The sequence below is a fragment of the Equus quagga genome, chromosome 3 (assembly GCF_021613505.1).
Source record: "Equus quagga isolate Etosha38 chromosome 3, UCLA_HA_Equagga_1.0, whole genome shotgun sequence".
Lineage (NCBI taxonomy): Eukaryota > Metazoa > Chordata > Mammalia > Perissodactyla > Equidae > Equus > Equus quagga.
The window spans coordinates 83,751,058-83,776,943 of NC_060269.1; the positions used below are offsets into that span (position 1 = coordinate 83,751,058).

Consider the following 25,886-nt stretch of genomic DNA (forward strand, 5'->3'; position numbering starts at 1 on the left):
TAAATTACAAATCTGCTTTATCTTATCCACATGACTTGCATTTACAAGTTTGGATCTTTCCAGTTTTGAAATACTATGAATAAAGCTGTTAAGAACATTCCAAAAAAAAAAAAAAAAAACAGCAGAGGACTTGAATAGACATTTTTCTTTTCTTTATTACAGATTGGCACGTGAGCTAACATCTGTTGCCAATCTTCTTTTTTTTTCTTCTCCCCAAAGCCCTCCCAGTACATAGTTGTATATTCTAGTTGTAGGTCCCACTGGTTGTGTGACATTTTTCCAAAAAGGCATACTAAGGACCAACACGTACATGAAAAGGTGCCCAACATCACTAATTAACAGGAGAAATCAAAACCACAAGGAGACATCACCTTACACCTGTCAGAATGGCTATTATCAAAAAGAAAAAAAATAAGTGTTGGCAAAGACGTGGAGAAAAGGGAACCCTTGTGCACTGTTGCTGGGAATGTGAATTAGTGCAACCACTATGGAAAACAGTATGGAGGTTCCTTTAAAAAAATTTAAAAAGAACTACCCATATGACCTAGCAATCATGATCTATGATCTAAATACCACTTCTTGGTATTTATCTGAAGAAAATAAAAACACTAATTTGAAAAGATATATGCACTTTTATGTTCACTGCAGCATTATTTACAACAGCAAAAATATAGAAGCATCCATCAGTAGATGAATGGATAAAGAAGACAGACAGTTATTAGGCTTATCAGGTTGATCATTCTGTAATGTAAATACATGTCAAATCACTGGGTTGTACACCCGAAACAAATATAGTATTGTATGTCAACTTTACTTGAATTAAAAAAAATAGAATAAAGGGGCTGGCCTGGTGATGTAGTGGTCAAGTTCACACTCTCCGCTTCCACAGCATGGGGTTCACGGGTTCAGATCCCAGATGTGGACCTACACACCACCCATCAAGCCATACTGTGGCAGCATCCCATATACAAAATAGAGGAAGACTGGCAACAGATGTTAGCTCAGGGCCAATCTTCCTCACCAAAAAAATAAAAAAACAATAAAAAATATAAAACTAGAGGCTATCTATATCTCATTGGAAAGGTTCAAAATATATTTAGAAAAAGGTTTTCTTAATTCTGTTTCTTCCCTTTGCTAGGCTATTTTTAAAAATAGATTTGCAATGTTTTCCCAAACAACACACTACAGCTTAGAAACACATGCCAAGTAGGTACATCTCCTATACCTCTGAAATAGTTGCTTCTTCCAAAGTCACAGAGCAGTATTTTCCAATGGCATTTTCCCATTGTGAACTTAGAGAATAGTAGCTCAATTGTCACAGAAAGTATTAAAGTGCATCTAAAGGGCAATCTGGTTGTTATCAACAGTCCAAAGCAAAAAGAAAGGAGTAGAGGCAAATGAGAAGCAACTATTTTTAAGTCAAATGACGCAATTTACTTGCTAAAACATAATCCTCTAAATTCAGCAGTGTTTGCGACCCCTGGATTAACACAGTCATTTTATATCAAAAGATATTAATATCATTAATTACCAGGATCTAAGGTTTTTATTTCATTTTAAAGATGAGAAATTTAAGTATGCAATAACTAGCTACTCAGCCAACATTCTATTATTACGAAATCTTTTTTTTTTTCCAAGTGAAAATTCTATGAATATCAAGTGCATTTATCACCATCACCAAGAATAAAATGATTTAAAAGTGAACTTTTAATGAAGGTCAGAAAAGGTACAAAGCAATAAACTCCTCCTCAATATTTAACTTGTTTTCCTTTTATATTAGTCCCTACGAAGAAAGAACTATTTTATCTATTGAAATTGAGAAAAGTGAAAACACTTGATAAAGTTACACCTATAACTGTTTGCTCCATATATTCCTTTTTTGCAAACTGAGAGATAACTGACATATAACACTGCATCAATTTCAGGTGTACAACAAAATCATTCAATATTTGTATACACTGTGAAATGATCATCACAGGAAGTCTAGTTAACGTCCCTCACTGCACAGAGTTCACATATACATTCTTTCGTATTTATCATACTCAACTACTGACATGATTTTATTTTTTGTTTGCTTTTAGGCAAAATTTGATATCATTTCCTTTGTTTCCCAATTATTGTCACTATACATATTTTACTTATAAATTCATAAAACTCTGAAACAATGCAAGGCTGCTATTAATTTCCTATGATTGGTCAGATTTTAGAAGTCATATAAGACATTCTCTCCAAAATACATCTTCACATCTTACGATAAAAACATTTATTTGCTGATTTATTTGTTGGCTTGATCATTTGTTTGCTTTGTTTGTCAGTGCTTTTCTTTAAAATCTACATTTATCTATGCTCTAGCACTATTTCCAGGTAAAGTGACATCAACATTAATTAAAACAAAAGATATGGAGCAAGTACACAGACTTCTACTCTACTTTCTCCTCATTATACAAATCATACATACACGCCCATTTCACAACATGGTGGGATAATTCAAACCCAGACCAACTATCTGGGACTTCATAACAATATTAGAAAGGAGCAAGTCAGAATCACTCTACTGTGCGATGAATTTATAGAGAAGTTTTCTAGCATGTAAAAAGAGAGAGGATTAATGTCGCCTTTAAACATCAAGATTACAAACTTAAAAAGGGCCAAAACGAAACAGAAGAGACCATTTATAGGAAAGCAGTGTTACATGTAGTACTTTTAAATTTCTTGTCTTCTTTGTACTTTGTGACATTGCAATTTTAAATCTGACTGTTCTTACATATGACTAATTTGGCCCCCCGCCTTTCTGGCTTTCCAGGAAATAAACCTGTCCTCAGCTGCTTTCTGAATTAACCCCGAGTGAGGTACTATTGATGGCTTGCTTGTAGGAAGAGTCCAAATATTCCTTTTAGAGAGTGCCCTAAAACCTCAAAATGTGATGGAACATGAAAAGTCATCATTTTATCAATCTTTTTTTCTTGCTTATAGCTGTCATTAAGATCTGACAAAAATTCTTCTGCTGCTGGGCTTATGACATCACTTTGATTAGTTTGTTAGAAAAGGGATTGGAACAACTTTAGCATGGTCAGAACTGGTTATCAAGACATACAACCTTAAGTAAATAAATGCAGTGAAAAAAATAAAGGCAAGATCATTACGTAGTTTGCATACACCAACATGAATCCAAAACCACGTTCAAAACCAAGAAACAAGCCTGAGAAGGGAAATGAAGAGTTTGATTCAAGCACTATTAACTGGATGTCCCACATTTCATCACACAGGACAGTTTTTTGCTAAGTACGTAATCAAAGAAATTTAAACAGGCAGTAAATAGGATAAGTTTGAGCAGTAGGGAAGACAACATTTCATGTTTGGAGACATGAAATAAATTTCCCTGTAGTTTTTGAGTAAGAATCAAGTGCTTTTTCACTAGGGAATTCAGCAGACGTAGATTTAGTACATGTACCTTGCACACAGTAGGCACATAAAACACAGTATCAAATTGACGTTGTGGAACCAGGACATGGATTCAGCCATAGGGTAATAAGACCTTAAAATCTGATACTAACATGTATATTTCAAAGCTAATTTTAGTTTTAGAAACATAGGATTTATGTATTGATAAAGGATTTCCTAATTAATTAGGGCTTTACTAGTTATATAATACTTGACTCATCAATTGCAGAAAGACTCTTGAATACTTATCATTAGAGTTAAATAAATGTAAAAATTTTTAATGTAAAAAAACTTTTTAAATAAAATTTTAGGAGAAAATGATGCCTAATTTTAATCTTTGTCTTGATTTCTCCTCTATTTAAAGACCATAAGTGACACTACTATTTATTACATGTGACCTGTAAAACAAAACAAGACTTGGAAGTATTTGACACATATAAATAATTTTTATCTATTTTAATTCCTTTTGTGATGTGAATATGAAGAATTTCAGAATATGAGGCAAGATAGCATTTTATGGAAAACATTAATCCTTTGTTACAGAAAAGACAAGACTTAGGATTTTTATCATCTAAAATTTATTGCACCTGTCTACATTGAAATAATATTAAACCAGACAATTGTTGATGGAATAATCACACCAAGTCATTGATTTGAATTGAAAGTAGTAACGCTTCATAACTTTTACTTCAAATCTGTGTTATATATCAGGTTTTATCAGTATGTTCTCAACATAAACCTTATTAAAAATGCTAATATTCTGAATATTATAAGACCTTTGTAAATGATGGTGTTTCAGCTGTTTTTATTGTCTATTAATAAAATCAAAATATACATTAATGCTCAGTTAGAGAAAGTATATTAAAACTCAAGAATGGTATATGTGCTAGATGGTAACTGTTGTTTACAGATACTATCTCTTTTCCTTCCCTCCCCTCCCTCACTACAGCTTTCCTATGAATAGAGTCAATTTTCTGACTCCATCGAGTTTGGACTTATCCATGAGACACACTGTAACCAGTGGAATGTAGGCAGAAGCATCAGAATGCTAGTTTTTAACGTATCCTTTAAAAGACATTTCATGATTCCAACTCACCCTCGTCCTCCTGCATCCCTCCAAGAGGAGAGCACGCCCTGAGCAGCTGCTGGTGCCAGAATGAGGAGACAGGTATACCAGACCTGAATCTAACCCTTAGCCAAAGCCAAGTTAAGCCACTTTAGCCTGACTGCAGAAAGCAAAGCAAAATCATAGTGGATCCTAAGTCCAATGAGCTGGGAGACGGGCAGTTTGTTCTGAACCATTAGTGTAGCAAATATGACTAATACAATGACTTGTGTTTTTCTCTGGCTTTATCCTGATTTTCCCTTTCTAAGTTATCAGAACATTGCACATATTTGTGAAGTGCTACTTCTAAGCTGTTGTGGAATACAGCATGGTTAAGAAAAAAACCCTACATTTTAAATTAAGCATTAAGTATCTTTCATGATTAAACAATCCATTGCCACAAAAATGCTACAAAACTTCCCCCAAATAGTTCGTGAATGCAAATAATTTAAGAAAATAGAAAAAAATCTGTGTCTAGAGTAGGTGGGTAATGTGTTTTCACTCTTAGTTATGAGGAGGATGTCTTCATATACCCAATATACATTTATATTGATTGATGGTTCTCGCTGGCTTGGTCTTCATAGTATAAGGTAGGAATTATTTCACAGTTAAATACAAACAGTCTTCTCTTTGCATGGTACCAGATTATGTGAAACTCATACATAGCAGAACCATGATCTCACTTTTGTGCAGTTCTGTGGTAAGTGAAACTTAATCAAAGCAAGGACATGGTTCTAATATGCACGGGTTTTGGTTAACACAGTACCATGCAAAATGAAGACTGCTTGTATGGTTAAACATTTTTCAGTTAGTAAAAAACAACTTTGCAATATTAATTTTATTTTTATCATTTCAATATTGTTGCTTTAGAAATCATAATAAATAATGATTCATGCTGGTCTTCCTTCCGTTCTGTGTATTTGATTGGCTCTTATTTTCTTTGCGGTTTCTGTGGTTAGTTTCCATCTATTTCAAGGAAAATACTGGTTGAATTAACCATGGTTGATTTAACTTAATGGCGTTTGACTAAAATGACCAATACATTTATTCAAAGGTTAACCAGAGGACCTCATAGAAATTTGGAAAAATGGAAATCAGTAACACCTCAGTTTATGAATACAAATCAATTGTAAGAAATAGAATCTATTCACCTTTTATAAATAGTAAAATGTAGAAAATCTACTGGTAAATTTATTGCTTTCAATTCCATATTGAATGCATTTGCCTTAAATTTCAGCTCCTCAATACAAATACTATTGACCGAAATAATTTCAAGTATACATTTTTCTATTATCTACTTTTTAATAAATCTGTCACAGATCATTTTCTGAAAAGAACACAATGATGCTTTCACGCCTCTCATACTGCCCCTCAGCACTGTGACTATCACCAGAGGAACTGAGGCTGTTCTATCCAGCTTCTTTAATGTTGTGTTTTCAAGCAGCATCTATTATGCTTTTACTGGGTCACTCTGGACCTATGTTATTTAAACTATGTTCCATCAGTATTGTTAAAGTTACATCATGAAATAGGTCCCATTTATTGTTTGAGAAGTTTCTGTTTATTTTTAAACTCTGAGCATATAACCACATTAAAACATTTTTGCGAAAGATATTATTTGAATGAATCCATTTCCTGAGGGGAAAAAAAAACATGAATTGATCTTAATTTTAATTGCATACTATCTTTCACCAGGAAAAGCAAAGGAGTTTGATTTGCCACTTCTCACATTCTATTGCACTGCTGTAGAAGCCTGATAACTATAAAACGAAATGTTTACAATCTAGAACCCAAACTGAATAACTCTGGGCTTTGTATTTAACGTCTTGGATCCTCAACCTCTACATCTGTAAAATGATGATCTCTGCCTTACATTTAGTACTGTCATTAGAAATAAATGATAATATGGTACAAACTATAAACCATTATTCATTTGTGTTATTATTATAATTACATGCTGTTTCTGTTTACGTTTTTAAGTATCCATATAAAAATTAGTGGGCATCCGTTAGCTCACACAGAATTAATTCTACAATAGGGTATTATTTATTTAAGGAAATGATTTATGTATTTGCTGGCATGAAATACATTGCCATCAGTTATTTCAGGCACTCAGTTTCCCGTAAGGATGAAGTAAAGTGGGTATCAATGCAGCTAAGCTGTAACTGCCTAGTAGATGGACAATGTCCATTTTGAAAGTAAGTAAGCACAAGTAGCCCGTCTTAATAAGCTAATTGGGGAGATCATCACCAAGCCAGCCATTAACAGTGTTTATGTTAGTCTAGTCGAATTCATAACAATACTAAACCTTTAAATTGTTCCTATTTTTTTTGAAGAAGAAGATTAGCCCTGACCTGACATGTGTGCCCACGTTCCTCTACTTTATATGGGGGCCGCCTGCCACAGCATGGCTTGCTAAGTGGTGTGTAGGTCCATACCCGGGATCCCATCTGGCGAACTCTGGGCCTCCAAAGCAGAGCACGGGAACTTAACTGCTACACCATTGGGCCAGCTCCTGTCTTAATAATTTTTAAAGCACTGTTACCTAATTACAACAACTTTTGGTTAGGTTATTGGATATTAACCATTTCAATAAGAGGTGACAAGGACTGAAAAATTTAAGTGACTTTCCCAACATAGAATGCAATTATCTAAAATTAGAGGAGGGAGTGGCACATCACATTAGTGTTCACACAAATAGTTACATCAGGGAACAACTGGACCAAGATTGTGAGAACAGAGAAGAATCAAGTCATTTTAATACTTAGAAAATTTGCAGACAGGCAAATGCTGAAACCAGATTAAGATGAAGAACTAGAAATTATGAGAGTATCTGGAAAGAATGCCAAATGAGAACAAAGAGAAACTATAGAAATGAGGTGCCCAAGCAAGGAAAACCAGGTCAGAAATCAAGACAAGGGATACAGACAGCCACAAAGCCACACTAGGAACTTGAATGGATATTTAACCCAGGAGACAGAGTTCTTGTTTATGGAAAGAACTGTTCTGTTCTTGGAGAAAGTATGCTGGAGTTGGGACCATGAGTTTAAGGCATAGGGAGCTGATTAAATGGCAGAATTTTATTTTAATTATTTGAGAAAATCAGGCAGTATTCAATAAAAATTCTAGGTGCCATTTATTGAGCACCAACTATATACTTGATACTTTGCAGCCTTTTTTAAAATCCCTCTAATGAGGCTATAAATTGAGTATAAATTTCCAAATGTGTAAATCCCTAAGATCCAGAGAAATTATGGAGCTTGCTCAAGGTTACCAAACTTTCAAGAGACAGAACAAGAATTTAGAAGGAAAGTCTAAATTGATCATTTCCCCACTTTGCCCAAGATTGGCAAAATCTCTACAAGAATGTTGACTCTCAAAACTGACTCTTTACCACTGCCCTGAATATTTCCTAAATCTGTCTTAAAAGTATAAATCTTAAAATAGCATACTGGCTATCACTTACAGCCCAAAATAAGAGGATTTTCACTTATAAGATTGAGATAAAAGATACTGGAATTCATTTTGAACACTTGAGATCATATTCCATTTCTCTATGTGGAAACATTTTCTCTTCATCTTCCCCCGGTACACTGGTGTTAATGACCCTGTGTAATATACTGAAACATGAATCAAGAGAGTATGTTCCTTGAAAGAAATAAAAGTTGAAGAATGGCTTTAGTTATCAGAGAAAACTTAATCATTGATTTTGAAAATTATCTACCCACATCATTAATTATTAATCCCAGAACTCAATAAAGTACAAGGCATTCTCATTATTCTAGTGTTTATTACCCAAGTCCTCATATTTATGATGCTGTATAGAGAAGTAAAATTTGCCATACAATGAAATATTCACAAGTGAACTGACTACTTACAAAATTAAACCTCTCTCAAACACTCTTTTCCCATTCCAATCCTCATCTTCAATACAAGAAGCTTGAAAGATGATTTTTACACTAATTGATGATTTTAAAAGGCTTTTGGGAAAGTCAATGAAATCCTGGTATATTCTTGTGAAAATGATCCTCTTAACATAATTATATACAACTGAACTGAAGGATGTCATATTTTGAGAGCTATCATTCTATTTTGTTCAAAATATTATACCTTCCCAGAAGTCGTAATTATAACCTAAATGTTGTAAAATATAAGGTAAACAAACTATCTTCATGATGTGACAGTTTTCAGCCACTTAAATCTTTTCTCACAATATCATATAAAATTTTAGACTCCACATTTACTGAATTACATTTAGAAGGCTTTTCCTTATACATATTATCTTTAATATACATGCGGCTTTTTTCACTTATACATCCTGGACTACAGAGGACTTAAATGATTATGTAGTCGAACCACTCATCATAAATTTCCTCACAAACGGTAGTTCAGGGACAAGGAACATCCTATCTCTGAAACTCTGACCTTTTCCATTTTTCATATGTGGTAAACTCTTACGGACATTTAAGTCTGTTAAAATTTCACTCCTTATGAGGAGCCTTTCTATTAACCTGTGTTGACATCTCCACTATAACCCGTATAACATTAGATTAATATTCATTGTTTCAATCATTTATTCCATACATGCTTATAGCCCCTGCTATGAGTATGGCACTATGCTAAGGCCTTCAAATGCACTGGTGAATAAGAAAAAGGTTCCCTGCATTCATCAAATTTAAAAAGTATTGTGATAAATACTCATCAAACAAATATGTAATGGAAGGGAATATTATTTACAAAAAGAGAAAATGACTGCTGTACATTGAAACTCTGAGAGAAGGCTATCTGTGGTCTCCTTAAAGTGACTTTTTTTTTAAATGAGAAGACCTTCTGGGCATGATCTAAGTGGAAAAGTTGAAGACAAAAACATTAGTTGCTCTGGGGCCAGCCCAGTGGCACAGTGGTTAAGCTCGCACTTTCAGCTTCGGCCGCCTAGGGTTTGCCAGTTTGGATCCCAGGTGCAGATATGGCACTGCTTGACAAGCCATGCTGTGGTAGGCATCCCACATATAAAATAGAGGAAGATGGGCACGGATGTTAGCTCAGGGCCAGTCTTCCTCAGCAAAAAGAGGAAGATTGGCAGCAGACGTTAGCTCAGGGCTAATCTTCCTCAAATAAAATAAAATAAAATAAAAAAGTTAGTTGCTCTGTTTTAGAAAATAACAGGAATTCTCAGTGTGTCAAGCAGTAGGAAACAGAATTTCCTATAAAGATGTATTAAAGGACTAGAACATTTATTATTTACCTAACATAAATTATGGTAGCTAAGGGTTCATTTAGCCTTCTTATCAGCTTATTGGTTTACCTGCTTAAATATTTAAATATAGTCTTACAGTCTCAAGATGGGTGCTGTAGGTCCAAGTGTACTGTCTTTAAAGACAAAACCCAAAACAGGAAGGGAGACAAGAGGACAAAAAAGAGCTCTTTATCTATGTACCAAGAGGAAAATATTTCTTAGAAGCCTTTAGTTGAATTGTGTTTCATTGTCTGTAACTGACTCACATACTCACCTGAAGATAAAAGCCTAGTGGGTAAGAGTAAGACTGCCAGGACCAGTGGAGCCTCAGACAAGACATGATTCTTCATCTGTGGCAGGCATGTTGCTGATCCCAAGCAGAAGGGATCTATTGTGAGTGTAAGGCATACAGAGGCTGAGAGTAGAAAAGTGGAGAAGGATCTTGATGGAAGGAATACTGAGGCAAAAACAGCAAGAGAGAAGCAGTCCATGTCAGGTCTTTCAGGGAACTTTAGGACACTGATGGCAGGACACTGTACATAAGAGGCTAAAAATCAGCTTATACAGATCAAGAATTTGGGCAAAATAGAATATTGGAGGAAGATATGAACAGAAGGAAAGGAATTACTGAAAATTTCCTGAGATGTGGGGGTCGGAGTGAGGACCATTGTATTTAACACAGTCCCTAGGAGTAAAGTTCTTGACGGTTTTTTTTGGATATGGAGGGAAAGTGTGACCTGCAGGACTGATGACCACAAGTGTTGATTAGGTTACATTTTTTCAAACATTCACTTATTTCTATGGTAAATAAGGTAAAGGGAAACTAGAGAATGTAGAGCACATAACAGAGACCCCTTACTTGAAGAAGTGACATTTACAAGAAGAGATGAATAGAAGCCAGCCAGTATACAAGATAAGAGGACAATTCCAGGCAAAGTAAACAATATATATTCAAGTCCTGAGTAAAAGGAGAAGGTATGTATTTGAGAACTGAAAGGTCAGTGTAGGGAGAGAGAAAGAGGGAACTGGCTTGAGATAGGTCAAAGGGAGAAGTAGAAGGGAGATAGATAATTCAAGACCCTGAAGGACAAGTTAAAAGAATTTTTAACTTGACTCTAAGAGCAATGGTTTTGAGAAGATTTCATTTTTGAAAGATCTGTGAGTTGTGAAGACTGGATTGAAGGAGGAACAAGAATAAGTGTGGAATTGCACTGTGGAGGCCACTGAGATCAGCTGAGAAGTTTGTAAGGTGGCATCTAGAGAGAACCTGATGAGAGACTTGGTATCAAGAACTGTCTCTTCTTTCAAGAATGACCAATTAGTGGACGGTAAAACCATTGACTGAGATAGCTAACATTTGAAAAGACATAGGTCTCAGAAAATGTCTTTGTTTGATTGTTTATTTAAGCTACCAGAATGGTTGTTGGACAGGAAATTCACAACTAGCTGTGCAGAGTTTGCCATGCTTATGACACACCCCGGGAGAGAGGATGTGTAGAATGTTGAACACATGGGACTACAAAGATTAGTCTGGAAATATGAATCTCCCAGGATAGGCTCTTGGAATCTGTATGTTTAACCATTGCTTTAGGGAATACTATCAGCTTGGCACTAACCTTTGAGAGCCAGCATTTGGGATCCCCTATACCAACGTATAACTCTCTTTTCCAGAGTCTTCCACATTTGTGTGTGTGGTAAAATACATGTAACATAAAATTTACAATTTTAATCATTTCAAACTATGTATTTGGGTGGCATTATGTACAGTCATACTGTTGTGCAAACATTACCACCCTCCATCTCCAGAACATTTTCATTTCTCAAACTGAAACTCCATAGCCATTAAACAATAATTCCCCATTCCGCCTTCCCCCAGCCCCTGAAAACTACCATTTTCTCTCTCTCTCTATGAATTTGACTACTCTAACTATCTCATATAAGTGGAATCATACAGTATTTGTCCTTTGGTGACTGGTTTATTTCATTCAGTATAATGTCTTCAAAGTCCACCCACGTTGTAGTACGTATCAGCACTTCCCTCCTTTTGAAGGCTGAATAGTAGTCCATTGTATGTTTATACCACATTTTGTTTATCCATTCACCTGTCAGTGGACACTGGGTTGCTTCCATCTATTGGCTTGCTATTATGAATAATGCTGCTATAAACATGCTGGAGTCCCTTTTTGCAATTCTTTTGGGTATACACACAGAAGTGGAATTGCCAGATCATACGACTATTCTATATTTAATTTTTTGAGGAACCGTCATACTGTTTTCCAGTATGATACAGCGGCTGCATCATTTTTCCACACTTCCGAGGTTTCATATACCATTGAACACATAATGAAAACGTTAACTGATTCTGGCCTGAAGTTCAAGTTTTGCAACTTATCAACAAACCTTTCAGAATAAGGGTGCAAGCAGTGCAGCAAACAGTACATATGTGATCTACTTTTACTTATGATCCCCATGAGCTTTTATTTTAAAGACAGTGAAACCATAATAAACTTATTCCACAAGTTTTTGACCTATTAAACATAAACATGGTTATTTAGTTTCACATAATATCTAGGTTACATTTGTTATCATTCCATTGATTTAATGACTTAGAAGTAATATTTTTACACTTGATAAATTCCGTCTTTCAGAGTAACATATCTCATTGGATGATTTTGATATTTTTGGAAAAACTGTGTTATTACTGTAAGGTAATAGTGTTGTATATGAGAGGTGGAAATACTAACTTGTAACATAATGTACAATAACATTTATAAATTTATGTTTATATTAAATTTATATAAATTTTTAGTAATTTATAAATTTATTTTTATCATTATTAACATATAAAGTCATTTTAATAGGAAATTTTTATTGAGATTTTTGGTGATATTTTTATTTTGGGACAGAAGGAACAATCAATGCTTAATATCTATGAATTTAACAAGCCCAGTAATATCTCTATACCTTGAATTTGAAACAATGAGTTACTTTTGTGTCAAATGAATATTGAACTTACAAACTTTACACAATAGCTATTTTGACAATAGTATTCTTCCCACTGGCACAAAATAATCATAGATATATAAAATATGTACAACAAAAATGTGAAATAAGTTCCCTGAAGAAATTTCTATTCTAAATTTCTATGAGTCTGCATTTCTTTATTTTTAAGATCTTTTTGAGTTGAGTATCTGCCATTTACACTCAAAAACAGTACTGATTAATTGGAAATACACATGAGCTCTGCTCTTTTGAAATTTAAGTAATTCCTCCTGGCATTAGAGATCATCATTATCTTCACAGTGGAATGGAGGAGTAAACCGAGAACGAAACTTTGTCTCTACTGGCACAACACAGACAGACCTCCATGAACTGGTCCCTGAACTCAACCAAATTTCTGAAGATAATTGGTTAGAGAGCAGTGGAAATGCATTTAGTTGGCTTTTGAACCTCCATTTTGCTCTCAGTTCACTCCACATGGTGCACTGAAGTAGTTACAGATTACTCTCTAGGGCCTCTAGGGTCATCAAAGAACATTTAAAGCTTTGCCAGCTTTGTTAAGGAGATAAAAACTGTAAAAGATGTTGTAATATTCTGTTATAATATTCCCAATCTTATCATGATGATGGCTGAAATAAATCATTTCCAATTTCTTTCAGGGAGCTTTAATAGCTTCTAATAATTTATTTTCCCCTCCATGTCAACTACAGGTATGGGAGAAAACATGATCAATAATTGGGATAATAGTACAGTAGATTTAACACGTCATTCCTAGTAGCTGTTATTTTTCTCTTTCTAAAATAAGGAGAAAAATACTTTTTTGTGGCACATTAATCTTACAACCATAAAACCTAATCAAGTATTCAGTTTTAAATTTAAATGGTAGCCATTTACCATGCAAAAAATTTTAAACTGCCAGGTAATTAATGATGTGAAATATGTGGAAACTATATTAACTTTAAATCATAAAATTGCTGTCAGCCAGCTGCTTCCTGTTATATTTTTGACATTATCAATTTTCTGAAAGTAAACTTTCATTCATTTTTTAAATGCTTTCTAATTTGCTTCTTATTCCAATTAAACGATAAAATGTGTGCACAGTTTAATAGAATCATTTTCTTTTTTTTTAACTAAAGTGCATATTTCTCTTGAATTAGGTGAATTTCAAATGGAAAAATAGGAAGAAAAGGATTTCCTATCTAGCTTTATTATATTACCCCATTCCAAGTGGATGAACAAGTTTGAAATTACTTTCGTAGTGATATATAGTTCAATAGAAATAATACATTTAGGAGAAAAAAGAGTATAAACATATAATTGTGTGAATCTCATTAGTATGATACTGACTTTTGGCATTTATACACTTGACTTAGTCCTTGACATTATTCATTCATCTTATGATGACATGGAACAAGAAAATCAGAACATACTGAAAGAAATATGATGTGTTACTAAGGGAGAAAAAATGTTTAAATTTCTATCTGGAATGTGACAGGTTTTAGTTCAGAAGACACTAGAGTTTATAGCTTGATGTAAACATAATAGAATAGCTTCTAAAGGACAGAAATGTTTAAAAATATAAAATTATTATGAATTCATCAATATTTAATTTGTATTGCTTATTTTATCAAATTTTTGAAATTAGCAGAAAAAATGTTAGAATAGCAACTTAGAGTGTCAGAGTAAGAGATTATGGCACCTTAGAAATATTTATTTTAAGTGTTTCATTTTAAAGAGGAGATAACTCAGAAATCAAATTATTTACTTAAGATCAGACATTTAGATTATGAAAGAGCTGGGGCCATGATCCCAGTTCGCATACTTTTAGCTTACGTTCTTTATACTATGTGGTGTGGCTGTTTCTTTATTAAACTTTAAGATGTCAAATTCTTGACATTTTAGAACTTGGCTAATTTCTTGACATCCTTCATAAAAAGGGATTACAATTGAATTCACTTTAATAAAGTGTAATGAACTACTACATAAAAAGTACCACATAGCATTTTACAGGGCATGTAAATAAAAATTCAGCATCATTCTAATATTCTACAAATCCTCAAAGTGCCACACGAATTTCTTTTTCTTTCTTTCTTTTATTTTTCTTTTCTTTGCTGAGGCAGATTCACCCTGAGCTAACATCCACTGCCAATCTTCCTCTTTTTGTACGTGAGCAGCCACCACCACATGGCCACTGACAGACGAGTAGCGTAGGTCCACACCCAGGAACCAAACCCGGGCCGCTGAAGCAGAGTGCACCAAGCTTAACCACTAGGCCACCAGGGCTGGCCCAACATGAATTTTTTTATATTCAAGCATCTCAATATAGTTTAAAATCAAAGCAAATGAAAGACAAAAACTCTTTCCAGCAAGCGTAAGGAGAAAAAAACCCAGACAGCCGTATGGAGAAATTATAACTGATGTCGAATAACTAAACACACAGAAAATACAAATAAAAGTAATTGATATAAAAACACAGGACCCTTTAAAAATCTTTTCTTATACCTTAGTTTGGGTAAAAAATAAAAATCACAACCTTGTAATTGACCAAGTTAAGCTATATCTTGTCTTAAGTTAACTAAAAATAACATTTTTAAATAAAAAAAGTACAAAAGACTTTGACTTCATAATAATAATGAAGCTGACCTTTGGAACAGATTCCCTAGATTGAAAGGGATTTTAAGGATCACTGGGTCCTGTTACCTCTATGCCGCCTAAATCCACCTGCATCATTCATACAAGACAGTCATACAACAATTTCAGTGACAAGAAGCCTGCTACATCCATTGACTGTTGTAAAAATCCATCCTTATACCATAATCCATCTTTGTACATTTGTTATGCCTTTAGATCTACACAGAACCAAGAACATGACATTATTTCTGGTCCCAAATTACAGAGAAAATACTAAGCTGAATTCTGCAAAATAGTAAAAGTCATTCAAAAACAAATTCTTAAAAGAGTATCTAAAAATCGAAATTCTTTTAACAATACTTTAATTTGATGCACTGTATTATGCTATTCCTTAAAGCATGCAACATTTTAAATGGATACAGTGGTTGGAAAGAACATCTTAGGGTTTTTTTCCATCTTATACTATCTCTAAATTCATATGTGCCTCTTTACTCCTTGACAAAATATGTAATTTTAACTTTATTAATATGAAGTTAATAAAAGTTATTTTCCAAGGAAACATAAAAAAAGAGAAACTTAGAAAAAGAGTTAACAAGTAGCTAGTAAAATGAATGGTACTAAGTAGGACAGAAGCATTAAAAAAACAGTTTTCTCTTCCTGGCTCATTTGAGGAGAAATATATGCATAAATGAAGAGGTACTGATTGATTGTGATAATCAACAGCGAAGAATTTTGTTACTCAAGTTCTTCTATTTATTCTGTTGATTTGCAAATGCTAATCATCTTTTGCATTATTGGTTTATAATGACATCCACATTTTTTTAGGTTGCAAAAGCCTATAAAAAAAACTGAATATGAAGAAAAGAAATGATTGCTTAGTGTGTCAGGTTCAACATTTAGTAATTAAAGTAACTGAAAAGAAGGTATAATTTATTCTTTTTTTTAAAGGGCTAACTCTGTGTGCCTTGGTTTCCTCAAGGGTAACTTGGGGTTACTAATAGCACACAATATCAGTGGGAGGATTAAACGAGTTAATATTTAGAAAGCTTAGAGTAGTGCATGACACTTAATACGAGCTATATAAGTGCTACTGAATAAAAAATATACTATTTTAAAGAATACATTCATAGCTTCAACAAGTAATATCCAGTGCGTACAAGGTATAAAATTTTGTGCTAAACACAAGAGATTGAAAAACAAAAAAGGTTGATAGAAAATATCTGTCCTCAAAAAATACCTGTCTTCAATGTCTGGTGAGAAACAGCACAGAATACAGGCAATTACATTTTATCTATTAAGTACCATAACAAAGGCGTTCAAAGATTATAGGAGTGCATAGGAGTCAATTAGTCTACAAGTACCTTGATTTTTCCATCAATCATGGGAACTTTAATTTAAAGAGATTTGAAAATATTCATAAATGTTTATTATATATTCCTCGAAAAAGCAAAGGAAAAAGTAGGATCCTTCATATTTTACAACATGCTTGCCTAGACTTTTACTGCATAGAACTTCTCCCTGAAATTTGTGTTGCCAGTGTGTTTTACAGAGAACTATGGCTCACAAATGCAAACAGCCCTGCCCTGTCCCGGATGCAGGAGTCAGGTTTCCAGACTCCTAGGTCAGAGATTTTTCTTTTCAATCTGTATGATAAAATTATTGTTTGAATTCCATGGGACATCTTCAAATATTAATTATTCAAACATTTAGTATGCTAATATTGAAATATTAACAGTGGCTGTGCATTAATCAAACTTTATTTTGAATTTGATGGTGTCAGACAACTACAATGGTTGGTTCTACTTTGCAAATCAAAGATAAATGTATTATACTTCAAAAATAAATAAAAATTTGGGGCTGGCCCCGTGGCCGAGTGGTTAAGTTCTCGCGCTCCGCTGCAGGCGGACCAGTGTTTCGTCAGTTCGAATCCTGGGCGCGGACATGGCACTGCTCATCAAACCACGCTGAGGCAGCGTCCCACATACCACAACTAGAAGGACCCACAACGAAGAATGTACAACTATGTGCTGAGGGGCTTTGGGGAGAAAAAGGAAAAAAATAAAAAAATCTTAAAAAAAAAAAAAATAAATAAATAAATAAATAAATAAAGATTAATCAATTCTCCAGTATTTTTTGAGTATCTAATGGTTATTATTATCCTAAGTATCACAGAAGATTAAAAAAAGGCAATATTTGTTGTAAAAAAGACTCAAATATAGCAGATAAAAAAAGATAACACTTCCTTAAAAAATAAGCAGATAATCACATGTTAAGAGTAGGTAAAGTTGAGGATAAAATCATAAAATCCATAGAATATCTCATGTATTTTTACAGCCCTCCTCCCCTAATCCTAATCTCCAACTTCCTCATACAAGAGCTATTCAATCAGATGCTTTTTACTGTTTTTCTTCTTTGTGACCAGAATTATTCTACCTGTTTTACATTTAAATATTGACTACTTAAAACATCTTAGAAAGCAGACGCTATTGTCCATATTTTATCAATGAGGATACTTGATTTTAATAAAATGAATAACTTGTTCTATGTCATCCAGCTGCTAAGTAGAGATATATTAGATTTCAAAACTTCTGGTTTTTCTACTGTCTATCCCTTCTAGGGAAAAATAGGAAATGAATATTGGGTAATACGGCATTTCTTTATAGTGTTATTAAATCATTTATCCTGTTATGTACATTATATAACAAACTCAAATTAAATATTTCATTTATCTGAAAACAGAATTTTTCCCTAGGATGGTGCTATCAGGGGCAGTTGAAAGCTGGCCCCATGCGTTTCACCTGTGCACAGGAGCTAAGTTCACAACAATGGTGGCACACTGGCAGTCTCTCTCAGCGATCTGGTAAATTGTATTTAGATTGCACTATAAAGAGTACAATGGTAATGTACTGCACTGGTGAACTGAAACACTCTAATCATCTTATCAGGCTGTCCCAACTCAGCTGAAAAATAGCATTTGTGTGTTCAATATACAAAGAAGGATTGTCAAACCAGATGCAAATGTTACAATAGGATATCTTAACTTGACAGGTTGCCTGCACAAGGGACCAGGTATTATGACTCACTAAGGAGCAGTAAACAGCAGGAAGATAAAATAACAATACTCGGTCAAGGACAGTGCTTTCTCTAGGGATTTTTATTTATTTATTTGGTATTAAAATCCATTCGTTGCTGAATAACACATGAAGTCTGAAATCAATCAATTTTCTTGAGTCTTTTTTTTAATTTAATAAACCAGTGACTGATGAGACAACATATTCCATAAAGACGAATAGATACTATGAAACACAGACTCTCACAAGTGATATCAGTTGATATAGCTTAATTGATCCAACACCTAGCCTTCTCTTTCTTTCCCACCCTGGGCTGCTTCCCACACACTCAGGGCCTCACCGGCCAGAGGGTGAATGCCCCAGCCATGCCTCTAAGCTCTGTCCACTGCTACCAGTGATCAGTTGTTCTTTGCAGCCCTGTGGTCTGTGGGTAGTGCACCCCAGAAGGGAGGACTCAGGGCCATTAAGCAGGAAATTCCTAGCACTGCGGGCGGTGGAGGCATAGGCTCTTGGTTAGTGGGACCCTTGGACCTTTGGAACTCTTGAATTGTGGAAAGAGGCACAGCCAGAGAAGGGACATAACTGCACTAATGCAAGGATGGAGTTGGATAAAGATGGCCTTTATGACCCTTCTAGGCACCCCCAGAGGCCCTGTGGTTCTGGGATTCAGTGAGTTTGCAGTATGGTCAAAGGAGGCTGGGACTGAATGAATGACCAAACTGTGACACATCCATGTGATACAAGCCTGCTCACTAATGGAAGGGCAGGGACTAGTGCACACGCAACAACGTGGACAAATCTCAAAAACCTGCTGAGTGAGAGAAGGCTTGCAAAGAGCCCACCAACTCTGTGATTCCATTTATGGAATCTGTGATGCCTCAGTTTCTGATTTTTTTTTTTTTTAAGAGGAGAGTTTTAAGGCACCGAGTAGTGGAGGGTAAATTAAGGCTAGAGACCAAATACAGGAAGAAAATTATTAGTAAAGAATCATAAGAATTTATATAAGGACCTAAGGGGAATTTACTTATATGTATGTGCATTTTCAGTGAGAATCAATGACAATGAGTCCGAAAGGAATTTTGTGCAAAGTGCATTTTTATATATTTCCCACTTACATAGTTCCACTGACAATAGTCAATATTAATTAAAAGAATATCAAAACACCCCTTGACTGAACTATTACTAATTCAAAATAACATGTTAGGATTGTCATAGGATTACATTATTTTTTTACAATTACAATTAGTAATACAGATAATATTTCATCTTTATCCTTACTGAAAGTGCTTGATAACATACTGCAAGTTTTAGTTTAATAACATTTAATTTGCCGAGGTTCTGAAATACATATTGACTCAGTTCTCTTTTCACATTTCACCAGCTCCAAACACAGCACCCTACTCCCAGCTACTGCCAGCAATCACGTAGACAGTCTCACTTCAGCCACTCAACCCGTCCTCTATTTAGTAGTGTGCTGGTAAGTAGTTAACAACCAGTTCTCTGGGTGAGGGAAGAGCCCTCATTTGCAGGATTCCTAATTTCTATGGTGCAAATACCCACCATGGCTGATTTCAAGCTTCTAATGTGAGATTAGTGAACCTGTAGTTGGGAAGAAATGGTAACAGATTGGCTCTCCCAAGCTAGCTCCATCACTCCGCTGCCCCCACCACACCCAATTTCTTCTATTTGAGAAACCAGGATGAAGTTTCCAAAAGGCAAATCTGATCATGTCACCTGGGCCCTGCTTAAAAACATGTTTTTGACCTCCTTTCACTTCCGCCAGGCTTCTTTCAATTTCTGCCTGCTCCCAGACATCACAGAGTGTTAGAACTACATGTTCTCTCTGCCGTCAGGTCTTTGCTTTTTCACTTAGGTAATATCCTTCAGATCTTAGCTCAAGAGTCACTTCCTCAGGGAAGATTTCCCTCATCTCCTGGCTCTGTCAAAGCCCCGTGCTATAAGCAATTATAACATGACATACCTCTACACTACAGCCATTGTCACATCTACGATCTTGGATTTCTTGACGCAATTAATTAATTAATGTGTGTCTCCCTGACCACACACGTGAGTTTTCAAGTTTCACGTGAGGCAGCATCTGCTTTTCAACTCAAAATCTCCAGCCCTGAGACAGTGCCAAGGACAAAACAAATACTTAAGAATTACCTATTTTTGTTGGATTAAATTAGTGAATAAATGTTTACCTGAAAGCATAAATAAATATACTCCCCTGAAATTTGTAAAGGAAACTTGGGGCTCAGCTGATAATAGGATTCTTTGATGTGTTTCCAGTACAGCTACAGAGTTTGTGTAACAACTTTACAGACGACACTAGAGAGTACTTAAACATTTCCAAATTTAACATACATTATTCATTCAAGCAAAACAAAATAAAAAGAGCTAACAGAACTTTAGATGTGTGTACTTAAGTATCATTTAAGGATAAAATAGGTTACTTTTCGCCATTGTTAAAGAATAAGACTTTCTGTGCTAAGCGGCATCTGTGCCCTTTCAAAAGCAGTCCAATGAACCTTCTTCATGTCAACAAATGAAGCCCCACAAGGAGGCCTTGAAACTTGGAGGGAACGACAGCATGTTAGATTCATTTCCACAAATAGAAACAATAATCAAATATCTTCTGAAGTTTAGATGGCTCTATATAAAACAAACAAATAAAACATGGAGAGGGACAAAGAATAGAATAATTTCCCTCTCTCCCTTTCACCTCTAGATTTCTAAATTCACAATGGTCATAAAATCCCTTCATTTCAGAGACTGAGCCATAGTATGCTCAAACCAAGCATATGCATTTCAACAAACATATTTCTAATAAAAGCACCAGATGAAATCCATAAGCAATCATGGAAGCAGTATTCTTCCATTCTCTTCAGAGTTTGAATTTTATGTATATTTAGGTCCTTATTTGCACAAAATGTGATTTGAGAAATGTATGGGTTTGAGCGACATGCTGAGTGGCTAGATATGTGGGCATATTTTTAATATTAGGATTTTATAAATTTATACAGTTTCGCACTTCAAGCTTTGATCTCAACATTCTACTCTTATGATTAAATATTTGAAAATTGTATATTCTTTTGGGATCACACAAATTTTTCAATTTTTCTAGCAAATTTATCCTTTCCATGCTATTCTGAGCTACCTATCAGATGAGACTGAAAAGTAAAGTAAAATCCACACCCTTGCTTTCTGAATGAAGATAAAGTTTAAATATATCAATAAAAGAAAAGCTCTGACTCTGTCCCAGTATAGTGCTCAGAATGTAGATTTCCCTCCTAAAAGATTTAGATATTTTCTCCCTCTCACTTGCTAAACTGAAAAATGCATACTTCATTCTTAATCGGAATAATTCCTATTTTTTTCTGATTGAATATGTCTAAAAGCTGATAAATACATGAGAATATCTAAAAACAAAGTGTCAAAATTAGAATATTTATCTATCACCGGAATATGACTAAAAGTTGATAATACAAATATTTCAATCATGAAGTGTTTCCTATATTCTAAAATGATATATCTATACAAGGGTATAATTAAAACCAATATTCTGGGTTTATTTCATAAGTTTATACAATACAGCGATAAGCCTGACCTTACTTTAAACAATCATACGCCTAACCAGAATTTATACCTTACACTGAATAAACAGCATCTGTTGCCTTTATGCCATGATGTATCTTTTTAGGTGCATGTTTTGCCTCTTCACTTAGATTATAATATCCTCATATTCTTTCTTATGTGCAAACTTACATATTCTGAAGCCCATTTACGGAGATTATTGCAGTTCTTAGCAAGAGATTTGCTGAGTTCTCAATTGTATGACTCTATGAGTTCTATTTTTCAAAGACTCAATGGTTTATGAATATTTATTATGTGAAGCCTTTAAAATTAGAGGGGAAAGTTTACTTAAAGAAATAATTCCATCCTAAATTTAAAGGAAATATTAGGTACCCAAAGACAATGTCTCAACTTAAAGCATTCTAATATCTCAGGATTATATCAGTGGGTTATTATTTTTCCTAATGGAAAATCCAAAATACACAAAACTAATACCATACAGGGACTTGGTAAGTCCATCTATAAAAATGTGATATGGTTATTTACCTAATATATTTGTTGTAAGGCAAATAAAGTAACTCCCACATTAAAAAGAAAAAAACTATGGTTAAGAAAGTTTCAAAAAACCAGCCCAAGGCCTGAATTCCTAACCACCAAGTTACATGGTCTCTCAATAGCACAGCTGAATCAAACAATATGAAGTAAAATTAAGCAGGTGAGGGGCCAGCCTGGTGGCTAGTTCACATGCTCTGCTCTGGCAGCCCAGGGTTCGCTGGTTTGAATCCCAGGCACAGACCTACGCACCACTTATCAAGCCATGCTGTGGCAGGCATCCCACATATAAATAGAGGAAGATGGGCACAGGTGTTAGCTCAGGGCTAATATTCCTTAGCAAAAAGAGGAGTATTGGTGGCGGATGTTAGTGCAGCTCTAATTTTCCTCAAAAAAAGAAAATTAAGCAGGAGAAAAATCATTTAAAACAAGAAACAGGGGCCCCCCATGGCATAGTGGTTAAGTTCAGTGCACTCTGCTTTGGTGGCCCAGATTCATAGGTTCAGATCCTACGTGTGGACCTAAACCACTTGTCAGCCATGCTGTGGCAACAACCCCCACATAAAGTGGAGGAAGACTGGCACAGATGTTAGCTCAGGGCTAATCTTCCTCAAGCAAAAAAAGAGGTAGATTGGCAACAGATGTTAGCTCAAGGCTAATCTTCCTCAGCAAATAAATAAATAAACAAAACAAGAAATAAAGATGTACATAGTTATGTTTTAATGTTAATATTTCAACAGCTATAGTTTAAATATAATAAAGATTCTGACTTTTAAAACTAATGGTGATAATATTACTATCTATATTGAACTTCCATTGTTTTCCTAGCATCTATCCCTGCCTTCTTTCATCAACATCACTCATATTCCAAGTGTGGAATCACGTTTCCCCTCTCATCTTCACCCTCAGCTCCAGAGTTTGTTACGTAACCTGGTTCTAGCCAATCATATCATCAAGTACTCCTGGGCACAGCAACTGCCTCAGCACAGTTATGTCAAAGAAGCTAAGGTAGTCAAAGCCAATGACACTGAAATCCGGGGCTTTTCTGTGTTGATTAAAGGAAAAGAGAAACCATCTCTTTCCATTGGATTTGTTGTAAAGATAAAAATCTGTCCCAGTAGCTGCTGAAGGCTGTAATGTCACCATTAGAGGAACCTTCCTGAAAATGGAAACTACAAACAGGAAAGCAGAGTAAAGAGACACAGATGGAGAGAATGGCCCTTTATGACATCATTTGAGTACCAGACTCCACCATACTCGAGGAAACTTCTATCTCTAAACTTTTTAATTATATGAGCCAACAACAACCCCCACTCTTGATTTTTCTGAAACCAAATTGCATTGGAACTTCTCTCATTGGCAAACAAGAGTTTTGAATTAATCACCATGCCTTGCATTTATATTGTGTTCTTGCCATATATTCACATCTACCATTTAATTCTCAAAATAGCAGTGTGAGGTATGGAGGGCATACATAATCTCCATTAGATAGATGACCATTATTTGAATGGCTTCATTAAGATCACAATTGAATAGATACATTAGAAAAATTTTAAAAATATGAAATGTATATCCCTTCCTGGTGAGCTCAAATGGTAAGAAGAATATAAAGGGGGACATTAATCAAGTAATCAATAACTAATTGAATGTGAGATGTGAGGGAGAAAACATATCGAGATTTTAAGAAAATAAAAATAATGGTAGCTTTAAAGAAATATAGAAGTCAGAAAGAATCAAACGTTTAAAGACCCTAGAGGAATCATTAATTTGGTTTTAGATATACTTACTAAAAGATTCTGGTAGGACAACTAGTTAGACAGTCAAGTCAACAGATAAATATTAGACTTGAATTAAGAAGAGGCTTCAAGAGACATATATCTGTTAAGTCATTGGTAATGTTAATAGTTGAAGCTATGGAAAGAGTAATAGAACCAATACTTTCATGAATTTTTAGATATCAGGTCCTTTACCAATATGACTTCACATAATACTCACAATGACCCTGTAAGGATGGTGATATCACCCCAATTAACAGACAAGGAAAGGAAAGCACAAAGAGTTTAAATAAAATGTCCCCTACTTCCATCCAACATGTTACAGAGTTAAGATTTTAACCAAGGTCCCTCTGACTCAGAAAAACAAAAACAGTAACAAAATCCAAATGAATGAATGAATGGTATTGTTGAGGGAGAATGTTTAAATAAGAAGGTAGATTCAGAGAAGGCAGAGGAGTATCAGAGTGGATGTAGGGTAACAGGAAGAAAAAGAATAGCCAGTTAACAAATGCCGTCTGCTTTAATATACACCTCAGAATAAAGAAGAATGAATATTTATGAAGTAGCTGAAGACTGGAAAAAAGACAGTTTATGTAAGCAAATAACACTGTTCACCAGTTTTGAACAGTCACTGAAACATAATGAAAACAACTTAAGGTCTGATTTACAAATATATAGATAACTTATGTAAACTCATATATACACTGCAGGAAAACATATTTGAGTTTTCTAACATAATTCAATTGGCATATATGAGATGTAATTTTCCTCCTATTAGACAAAAATGGCTTTTGGAACCTAAAAATTAGACTATATTAAGACTAGTTAAATTGTTTTCACTTTTAGATTGTATTAAAACTGAATTACAATCATTACTTTCTGAATTAGTTAGTATTTCTTTTCTCTATAATGAGAAACTAATATTGAATATCTTCATGCAATCAAACATATACATCGCTCCATTTGAATTCAACATTACTGAATGTAACATTAAGAAATTTTCTAATTGATTTCACAAAGAGTATCAGACACTATCATGTTCCAGGGAACTCTGTCTTCAGGAGCTTATCCAGTAGAAAGACATCAAGAAACAAACGAGTATCATACAGTGGAATCCGACGGCGAAAAATAGTAGGTAACTCCCACCTCATTCATTGGGTGGTCAGCCAGCAATCCATGGCACCACCATCATCGCCTAGTCTCCAACCTGGGACCTTAAAGCCGGCATGGCCCGACCGTCACTAGATAATCATCAGTAGGTTTTCTCTTTTGATTTGCTTAATGCATAATTAGAAATAACCCTAGTTTATCTGATATTTCAAGTCATGTATCTGACATGTTACCACAAATTTAATACGCTTTGGTCATTATAAGAAATCTATCATTTATTCAATGTAAGATCAAATTTAAATTTAAATGAAGCTTGATTTGTTTAAATGTCAAAAAATATGGAAACAGGAAATAGTGTAAAGTTTTAATTTGGGATAATTTAATATAAA

The 25,886-nt window shown here is 34.6% G+C and overlaps 1 protein-coding gene across 1 annotated transcript in view; it reads right to left on the minus strand.

Annotated features, from left to right (window-relative positions):
* Positions 1-25,886, minus strand: part of CCSER1 (coiled-coil serine rich protein 1) — a 673,696-nt gene that overhangs the window by 363,309 nt on the left and 284,501 nt on the right. The window lies entirely within an intron of this gene.